General features: G+C 29.4%; 2 protein-coding genes across 2 annotated transcripts in view; one reads left to right on the top strand and one right to left on the bottom strand.

The window, feature by feature from the left end:
* Positions 1–9,935, bottom strand: part of LOC140669171 (gamma-aminobutyric acid receptor subunit alpha-6) — a 117,709-nt gene that overhangs the window by 83,365 nt on the left and 24,409 nt on the right. The window lies entirely within an intron of this gene.
* LOC140669172 (uncharacterized) overlaps positions 8,946–9,935 on the top strand; it is a 30,767-nt gene continuing 29,777 nt past the window's right edge. The window contains exon 1 of the mRNA XM_072898743.1: positions 8,946–8,964. The gene's annotated coding sequence lies outside the window, so the exon portion shown is untranslated. The remainder of the gene's footprint in view (positions 8,965–9,935) is intronic.

Raw genomic sequence — 9,935 nt, 5'->3', positions numbered from 1 at the left:
AAAATTTAATTATAAAAAATATTATTAATCTCTTTTTATTAAAAAATATGTAATATTTATGAGTAATAGTATAAAAAGAATAAAATATATTGAAAATAATATAATAAATATTATTATAAAATAAGAATTTAATAGTCACATACATCGCAAAAAATAGTTATTAATTTTGTCGTTGAAAATTGTGATGTCACGATTAACTTTAATGAAACGCAACAATATAAACAGCAAAAGAACATTGTTTTAATCGAAGATTTTTTTAGCAACGAAAATTTCGCAAGAAAGTAGGATGTGAATAGATTGAATTTGTTACAATTCAGTTCGTATTTTTATAAAGTGAAATTTTTTCTTTTTCTCTTGCAAAAGATGTTAGAGCTTAAGTAATGTTTGTGTTTTAATTAAAATATAATTTCATTACAATAAAGTGCACAATGTTTTATTTCGGATATTGATGACGTTATATGCAAAATATATTATGCTAAAATAGTACATATATATATATATAAACTGCCACATATACATCATATAATTGTTAGTCTTTCATAAGATTTTATGTAAACATCTGCATCATTCACTTGTGTATATGCCATAAGTAAAAGTTAAGAGAAGAAAACAAAGTATGTGATGTGCATTATGCATGTGTCCGTATGTATCAATGAGTTGTACTTTTCTACGTCATCTCTTTCATAGAACATGCATTTTTTCGATATAATGTTATGTAAAAAGACAGTATATCAATTTATCTACTTTTAAAACTGGCTAAATTCTTTGTTGAAAAATCTATTTTTGCAAAAACAGCTTATTTCGCAATGATATAATTAAGTCCATTTTTTATACAAAGACATTACTGCATTCAAATAACTTAATTTTTTATTAAACAATTTAGTAAATGCATTTTTATATTTATAAAATTATTATCACATAAATACGAAAAATTTAGTTCATTTTAAAATCAATTTGAGTATCTATTGATCAAGTAAAATTATGACATTTTATCCATTAAATGTAAGGATTTACTCAAAAGTTCTCAAAAATCCGTTTCTATTAATAAATCTTTCTAATTATTAATTCAAGTAATAGACCTATGCACATCTTATATCTTATTTTTATAAAATCATGTGCGCAATCTTCGGAAATGCATTGTGCACAATTCAAAGAATTTATGCCAAGATAAAATGATATAATAACATTAATAAAATATGTCTAATAATTTTAAAAATTAAAGTACGTTAAGAGAATTCATAAGTTAATCGCATCATTTTTATATCAATTTGTACACTAGCCTATTCTATTCACTTTTCAATATCTAAATCATTTTTGTAAAATTTGGAAACTAATGTTTTAAAATATAATGTATTAATATAATGCTCTTACTTAACAATTTTAATTAAGCAATCAATTTAGCAACATCAAACGCAAGATTTATCGATTTTTTCAATTTCTGTTAAAAAAACAACATTAAAATGTTCTATATAAAATCTACATAAAGCATTTTTAGTGTGAAGCTGGTGTATCATTTTATAAAGATATAAAAAATTAAAAATTCATTGACATTATTTCCAATAGTTTTATAAGCTATCTTGATAGTTGAAACAAATAGTTATGTTTAAAACTATATAAAAACTGTTTTAGAAACTGGTTTAGAATAAAATAAACTGAATTTTCTCGAAAATCGACCAGTATTTTATATGAATATATGTACATGTGCGGGTTTGCTGATGATTATTTTATTTTAATCAATATTTTTTTGCTTTAAAAAAACTCTTCTAGAGCTCATTCTAGAACTAACGTAAAACTATACATTTTTGAAAATCTTACGAAAAATAAGGAAAATATTGCAAAACAAAAATACTTCGTAAATAACCTGGCTTCTCAGTTTGTCTTGAGGTATTTTCTTTGATTTAACGACTAGAATTATTTGTTTAAGGTTTAAGTTATTAAGAATTAAGGAATTATAAAATTATTAAACTCAGAACTCTTAATTATTTACGAGTTTCCATGAAATAATACGACAGGTTCACGCACATGATACAAGATCAATTTATGTATTTCGCTAATAATAATATTATATATACGTACTTACATATACATATTATATAGCGACAAACATTTGCCAATACGTCAAAGTCATTCCGTCTCCTGGGACAGGATGTGAATCATATGTCGACGCATGAAATCGTGAATTATCACGTAGCCACGTACTAGTTTCATTTGCAATGTGATATGCTCGAGAACAAACATATTTACCGCGAACAAAGTGACGTATCGCGCTGTGTAGATGTCAGATACATAACGAAAGGTGGAATACAGTAGGAATGCAAACGATGTTTTTCTTCGATATGACATATGCAAAGTAACTCGACATGCTGTGTTATTTATTGTAGAAAATCGCATGCTGACTGAGGAACATATAATAAATTACAATGTTTGCTGAGATGCCAGATGGCATACTTCTATCAATGTTTCCAAAATTTATATTTATAATAATAACTAAAAAAGACAATTCGAAATACTATTGTGTGAAATAAAACACAAGAAGTGAAAATTCCCTTAATATCAAAATGGAATGTTCGACGAACATGGATCCAAATAAAATGCATGCAAATATCATAGACGTATAATATATAGACTACGCGTTCAGTTCAACGTAAAATATTGAACAGAGAGAGCATGCTTTGAGTCACCGTTGATGTGACAAAGACAAGTGTATCTGACAAATGTTAAAAAAAGAATGGTGATCCAAAGCATGCTCTCTATATTTTCTGATTCATCTTGAAGACATAAGGAACACGCAATCTATATACACGTCTACGGCAAATATGTATGAATTGTTAGCTCTTTTTTGGGCATAATAATTTGACATAAATTACATATTTGTTTTACATATGGACAATTTTACAATGTGTAGTCTTTGCATTTTTATAACACAGTCTTTGCAGCACAGTTGTATTATTTGATTTTCTTGCTACTCTTTTCTATATTCACTTTATAGTTAATATACTCTCTATTCTTTCTCATATATTTTCGCCTATTTATTCTCTTCAATTATCTATCTCATCAATTTTTCAAGTGATTCTAATGAAATTTAGATGGACTCTACCAGAATATATAAAAGCGAATTGCCACCCGTAGCATCTATTCGCTTTGTATTATACGAGGTCACCAATTTCAGCACCTTCATCAGTATTAATAGGGTGTTTCTTTTCTTTTTCTTCGCACAACCATGTTCAAACTAAATTATTGTCCTCGTTTAAATTGGTAGAATTTTCCTTTTACTGACCTTCCTGTTTTTAATTTCTTTTCCAATTTTGTACCTTTTCTACAGAGAATTGTAACTGTACACAGATCAATTTTCAAATTCCGATCGATTTTCAAATTTCTAAATGTTTTTCTATACGTTTATAACTGAGAGTATATAGAGCATGCAAAACATTGCATTATAATAATAAAAAGTTTTTTATGTATCAATAAAGATATCATCAAGCATCGATTATTCTAGACATTTGTGTTAATTATATAATATTTGGACATTTGTATATATGAGCCTTTTGATTCTTTGTTAAATTTGCATAGACGGTTTTTACTTTCATAATTTACTCTGATGCTTTCTCTGGGAATTTTATCGCAAATTAATTGTCTGCCGCTCATGAAAATATTTAAGAAGATATAACGAGACATAATTGTAAAAATATCACAAATCTAATCTACTTTGAATTATTACATTAAATAAAACTTTAAATCCCAAAATCTCGTATCATTATTTCGTATTAAGCCATCATATCCGTAATAATACAAATAAATATTAAAGTATGTGCATCGTGAATATTATCGAGGGCCCAGTAACTGAAAGACATGTATATTAACAAAACATTTTTTTAATTTACTCTCTCACCAAGAGATACATCATTTTTATAAGTTTTATTTTATTCGTAGAGATTATAAAAAATGTAATCAATAAAAATAAACCATTCTCTTTCATTTTTTTTCTTATTTTAAACTCAAATTGTGTTTTACTTCTTTAATTTATAAATTTATATACGTATATTATTTAATAAACCAATATATGTATAATCATATAAAAATTTAACGGAATACTAGAAAGGATGTATTATACATTCTACTTCATAAAATTCATTATTATACCTTGAACAATCTTTTTTTACTTATAAGTCAAATATGGAAAAAAAATTTCAAACACAAGTTTTACGAAACACCTACACCGAAAGTAAAAAATTTTCCAAGTAAAAGCATAAATTATTTCTTTCATTAAAAGCGACTCACTTTCCATCTCGTGCGTATTCTTAAAGCCACCTTCGACCGTGCGTTTTCTGTGAAATTGCGACAATATTTCACACGCAAGAGTTCTCTTTTGCTTTTCAATTTAAACAAACTGCGCTAAACGAGAGAAAAGTTTGAAAGGCGAGTTTGGACAAAGAGTTTTTTATATAAGTACCATGTTTTCTGTACGAGATCATGTAATAAGATGTAATACATACTTGAAATTACTATTTAAAATATGTATAATTTTTGTTAGAAAATTTTATTTCTTCTTTACTTTATATTCTTAAGCGTGCAATTATGTTATTTTAGAAATTTCACTGTAAACATAAAGAACGTTTTAATAATAACGTTTTAAAACAAACACTATTATTAGAGACTATTAGAAAATGTAGTGAAATTAATTGACGATATTCATGTTTTAAAAATATTTTTAGAAATGTGTGCATAAAAAAATAACTGTAATAAACTATAAAGTATAAATATGTATATTAAAATTAATATAGTCCATTTCTTTTAACTTCTTACAGAGAATTATTATATTTAAAAATGATATCAATTAAAATAGAATATAAATGTAATAAATATATATATATATATATAGCAGAGTTAAAAATATTACAAATAACGACAAATATTATGTTATCATAATCTCACATCAACTACCAGCATGTTAGCGTGTAATTAATAAAGGGGAAACTTCACATCAACAAGCAATGCCTTAAAGTTAATTTCATAGTAATTATATTTACGTTCATTCGTTAATTCTAAATTGGCTTTATTCAACTTTCTATGCCATGATTGTTTTTCCTGACCTGCGCGAACAAAAAATTGTATTAACATTGTTGGCAAAGATCTGTCCAAATATATTTCTCAATTCATCGCCCGCATTATTGTTTGCCTATATATATCCCCCACACATCCTGCAATAACATGTAACAAAATATCTTAAAAAACACTTGGCATCACTTCAAATCAAATTGTGTTTATGACACAATTGCATCTCTCCCTTTGGTATTTAATGCTTCGCGAATATACATAAAACACTACTTTTTTGGCCATAATTCTTTCTTACTCAGAAAATACTTTTACACTCAACTTCAAAATAGCACATCTCGAAATAAATAATACAAACTGTTAGTGTCATGATTGTTATTATCATAATAATTATAATATTAGTTTCTGTTCTATAGTTAGCTGTAAAATCAAAAGCTATTTTCTACAATTATATTTTAATACACAAAAATAACGTTCAAAATTAGTACGAGGTTATCAATATTTTTGAAAATAATGAGTCAACAGACACACGATACTGTCTCGCGCTATATTACTTTATAATTTAAAGCTTATAATATTTAATTGAATATAATTCAAGTTATATTTGAGAGACTGAATCATTATTTTTATCAAATAATTATATTGTTCTATTAAGAGTAAAAAAATATGTCAAAAAAAATGTAATTGCCGGCGATAATGATACGATATCCTTACGAAAGTCATGAAATTATGCGGAATCGTTTGGTACCGGTCCGAAGCCACCGGGTTTTCTGCCTCCGACTGCGGATGCATTGCGACATAGAATAGGGGGGTGGTTGGTGTAGAGGTTCTCCCTCGCGGCTGCGGAGAAGAGGGTAGCGCACTAGGCACACGGCGGGGTAGTGGGTTAGTTGGGGTTCGGGGCTCGGAAAGAGGGGGACGTGATGCGCGCCGCTGCGGGCTAAAGGCTAGAGTAAGACAGAACGATTTTCCACCCCGCAACCGCAGCATCCCCTGTCGTCCATTTACTCTCGCTCTCACTCTTTTTTTCTCTCTCTTTATCTGCCTGCTTTCGATAATACTACTCTGTCCTTTCGTCTCAGTTCTTTGTTTCTCTTCCGGCTTTCCTCTCGTTCCTTTTTACACTTTACATTCGTTTTCGTCGCCTTCGTCTCTCCATCTCGCGCGCATTTCTCTTCCTCTCTTTCTCTCTATTACACCTCCCTTTCTCCATTTCACCTCAGTCGGTCCAGTACGGCGTTGGAGCGTGCACGAAGCGGTTCGTAGTGCGTCTAGTTGCAAGTACGGGCACGCACGTCGATCACGCGTGCACCGATGTCGTTCACAGTTCACGTTCGACAATACACTCGTGAAGACGTTTTTGCGCTACGCTAGTGAAGAAAAAGCCCGCGACGGATTGAAAGGAAATCGCTGAATCGAACGACTGCATCCACGTGGTACACTTATAGATTAAATGCCAGAGCAAGAGAGGAGTACTCTCGCGGCAGCATGTGAACTTATTCGCTCTAGGACTCAGGGCGAGAAATTATAATCTTGTTTTTCCGAGAAATTTTTTTAAAGAACTCAAGAAGCTTTAAAAAATCCTCTGCAGTATACAGAAGTCAATTTAGAATTAATTCTTTTTCTCAAGAATTAATCGATTGGTTTTCAAATAATTCGAGAATAATGAAACGACTTGATAGAAAAATTCTGCAAAACATGGATACTTGTACATATTAATCTTGTTTCTTTTAAAATCATTCTTTAAAAAACTTGGATATTTATGTAATGCGGATTAATAAGCAAAATTACGAGAGAAAAAGAATGCGCGAATTGCTTCGATAAATAAAACACAGAAGTGAGATCGTAGAGATTTTAAGACTGTTTTTGAATGAAATTTTCCTGATTTAATCACGAAATTGAATTTTTCAAATACGGATTCAAGAAGACTAGAATGTGAGAGAGATAAAGTAATAAAATTCTGAAATAAGAAAAAGAGAGAGAGTAGATCCGTTGAATAAGTAATTGTAAATAATTCAAATATATAAAATATAATGACAATATAAATTTGTAAAATACATAAGTGACACGTATGTGTGTGTGTACACACACACACGCGCGCGCGCACGCACACACATAATATACGTATATAATATTGATATTTCGAGTTTTTTTTTGTAACGTTTATTTTCAAGTTTTTACTTTTTGGCTTTCAAAAAAAATGTATTACATTTATACTAATATGTATATATATATATATATATATATATTGCAAATCGCGATTAAAATTACCATACCGACAAGAAAATCAAATAATTGAGATAGATGAGTGTATTAATATCAATTACAATGCAATGTCAGAATCAGTATAGGCGCGTGAAATGTACAATACCGTGTGTGCAAAATGTATCAGTCTATTTCAAATTTGTGTTAAAAAGCATGCTCGCAAAAATAGCCTAATGAATATATCAATATTTTATTCATCTATAAATAAAAAAAGAAGTTTATTTTCAAGTCAGCAAATATTTTTATAATTAATAGCAGAAAATTTATATTTATATTTGCGTTTATCGATTGCGTCTATTGAACCTATCATTTTTTTCCACAACCATATACTCGCGCAAACATATATCCGCAAGTTTTTTAATAATAAAATAGTGAAGTATATTTTTGTGTAAACCGAATACGCAAGATAAATCCTCTATCAGCTAAAAAAAACCTTTACATAAAAAGCTTTTAAAGCAAGTATTGTTCGTGTATTACTGACTCTTAAAGACCGCCAATTTCACGCAACAGCTTTTATAGCTTTTGAATATCAACTTATTTGCTATAGAGCAGATCCAATTTGCATTTTAATATAAACTTATCATTTCCATTTTATTCAAAACGATAATGCATTGTAATTTATCAAATGTTTATGAGGACGCAGCGCATGTTATGTACTAAAAATACTTTAATCAAAAAATTAGGCAAATATTTTTAATGTCGCTGCATATACATATATGATGTAAAAATCGAATTACTTTCAGAAAGAAGCTGTGAGATAAATAAATTTTCAATTAAAAATGTAATAAAATAATAGGCTATAATCTATTTTTTAAGAATTTCAGAAAATTCATCTTAGATTCGAATTAATTTTCTCGAGTTCTTAAATTAGATTTGTTCTCGATTCTTTAAGTGCGAGTCGTAACTATATATGTATGTATAAAAGCCTAATAACGTATATATTTTTAGATAAACTGCAAAACCTTGTAATCAAGTTTAGTTCATCAGCGCGTATATTTTTTGCCATTTTTCATTTTGTAAATGAATTTGTGAATTTCATTCCATGTTTAGGTAGTTCTTTGTTCCTGAAAACGTTCTGTTTGTTGTTATTAGCTCACACTTTAATTCAAATACGATTTTACTCTGTAAACGCATTCTTAATATTTGTGCATTCCTCATTTAAGCAAAACATCGGCCACCTGCACAGTGACGAAAAGTAGCGAAACGCGACGAAAAAGAGATTGTACGTCAACGACGACGTCGTAGCTAATTATTTTAGCGCTAATTAAACGACGTCCACATTTGGTTTTAAAGAGGGAGGCGGCTAATTGGCATCGAAACGGTGCCTACTAATTCGTTGGTGTGGCTCGATTGGCCGATGTACCACGTCGTGAACAGTCATCGCAAAATGCAGTTACACGTAACCACATCAGGATAATCATCCTTCTATTTGTCGTCGGTGATAAAGAGCCTTGTAAAGTGCGCCTTAAAAGCCCGTGTGTTTGCAACTTTCGTTAACGATAATTCGCACGACCTTCCTGCTGTTCTATGACAAGCTCCTGCAGTACGTGACCAAATTCGCCACGATGACCAGCGGACAGAGGAACAAGTCCGTTGTACATCCCGAACAACGATACGGCTATATGCCATGCCCATTATATGACACCGGTAAGTGCACCATATAATTGATATATGACCATATGATCGCTTTGTCTTTGATCTTTCTCTCTCTATCTTTTCTCCTCTATCACTCACTGTACTCTGCATAATTCGGTATGATCATGCATCACATGTTCAATTTTAGGTGCACTTTACAATTCTATATAAAATTTTAGAAACTTTGAGAAATTTCCTTTGGATATAATATAGAAATATTTTTATCGCACATACATAATTTTAATAATTGTTTGATTATTAGTGAGATATCAGTTTTATTTTATGCTTATTAGATTTTCTATCTTTCTATCTTGAACTGTATGATCGATTTTTTACAATTAAGTGAATATAATAACTAATTACATAGCATAATCAATAACGATTAGGATTAATCTAAAGACAGGTGCTCGTGATCGATCTACGATGATAGGCCCTATGCGAAAGTCAATACAAGATAACGCGATATAGTTTCAAATAAGTTGGAAAAGTAAGTTTATTAAAATATGGCGCGTTAAAAAAGGCATTGTCAAGCAACAAAAGTATAAATTTTGTATATTATTACACATATATACACATACACATGATTATCCGTATAGATTATTATAGTATAATACATCAAATTATTGAATAGATCTGATTGTATTAGATGTATGTACATATCTATAATAATACACAAAATTGTGCGGAATGAAAATTAAACATCACGATCGTAAATTATTAAATGTATAACCTTTTACGTGAGAGAGAATTAATTGTTCGTATGTAAATCAAAGGGTTTTATCAATTATAACGAACTTCTTGATGTTTACAGAATGATATTTGAATAGTTCACTATCAAATACGTAATTCTATATTGTATTCCAAAAGTTCATTCTGAGTTAAATGTAAATATAATTGATAAGTCCGTGTCATTAAAAAGAAAAATTTCAATTGCTTTATTTATTATTATGCACGAATTTTAGACTAATAGTGTATAGTGTAAC

This window comes from Anoplolepis gracilipes, chromosome 9 (assembly GCF_047496725.1).
Source record: "Anoplolepis gracilipes chromosome 9, ASM4749672v1, whole genome shotgun sequence".
In the NCBI taxonomy this organism is placed as follows: Eukaryota; Metazoa; Arthropoda; class Insecta; order Hymenoptera; family Formicidae; genus Anoplolepis; species Anoplolepis gracilipes.
The sequence above is the reverse complement of the archived record's forward strand: the minus strand, read 5'-3'. Positions and strand labels throughout refer to the sequence as shown.